Below are 722 nucleotides of genomic sequence, written 5' to 3'. Positions count from 1 at the left end.
AGAGGACTCTCCGGACTCTGGCCTTTCCGGCAACGTACGGCTCTCCCCGGGGAAATGCATTTTTAAAAAATTTGATGGAAGTGGAAAAATCACCGGGGCCTCCGGGGAGCCGAGGCCGAGGACGGTGAGGTGCTGCGGATACAGCGGGCTGCTGCATGGGCCCTCTCTGGAAGTCCGAAAATTCAACTTTATCCCAGGAACACGGGAGTGACGTAGGGGCGATCGGGGCATTATTCTGGGCTTATTGATCCTGGTTTCGAAGCTGCTGGTGCCCGGGAAAGTGCCTTTTCGACCGCTTTGACCAATTAGGGTTTTTGATTTTAATTCCTCCTGCGGGCGTCCCAGAAGCCAAACGACCACACCAGAGGATTCTCCACACTCTGGCCTTTCCGGCAATATACGGCTCTCCCCGGGGAAATGCATTTTTAAAAAAATTTATGGAGGTCGAAAATCACCGGGGCCTCCGGGGCGCCGAGGCCGAGGACGGTGAGCCGCTGCGGACACCGCAGGCTGCTGCATGGGCCCTCTCTGGAGGTCCGAAAATTCAACTTTATCCCAGGATGATGGGAGTGATACAGGGGTGATCAGGGCATTGTTCTGGGCTTATTGATCCTACTTTCGAGGCCGCTGGTGCCCGGGAAAGTGCCTTTTCGACCGCTTTGACCAATTAGGGTTTTTGATTTTTAATTCCTCCTGCGGGCGTCCCAGAAGCCAAACGACCA

This window comes from Xiphophorus hellerii, unplaced genomic scaffold, assembly GCF_003331165.1.
Source record: "Xiphophorus hellerii strain 12219 unplaced genomic scaffold, Xiphophorus_hellerii-4.1 PGA_scaffold_28__1_contigs__length_12481, whole genome shotgun sequence".
NCBI classification, from domain to species: Eukaryota; Metazoa; Chordata; class Actinopteri; order Cyprinodontiformes; family Poeciliidae; genus Xiphophorus; species Xiphophorus hellerii.
This window is presented reverse-complemented; position numbering follows the sequence as displayed.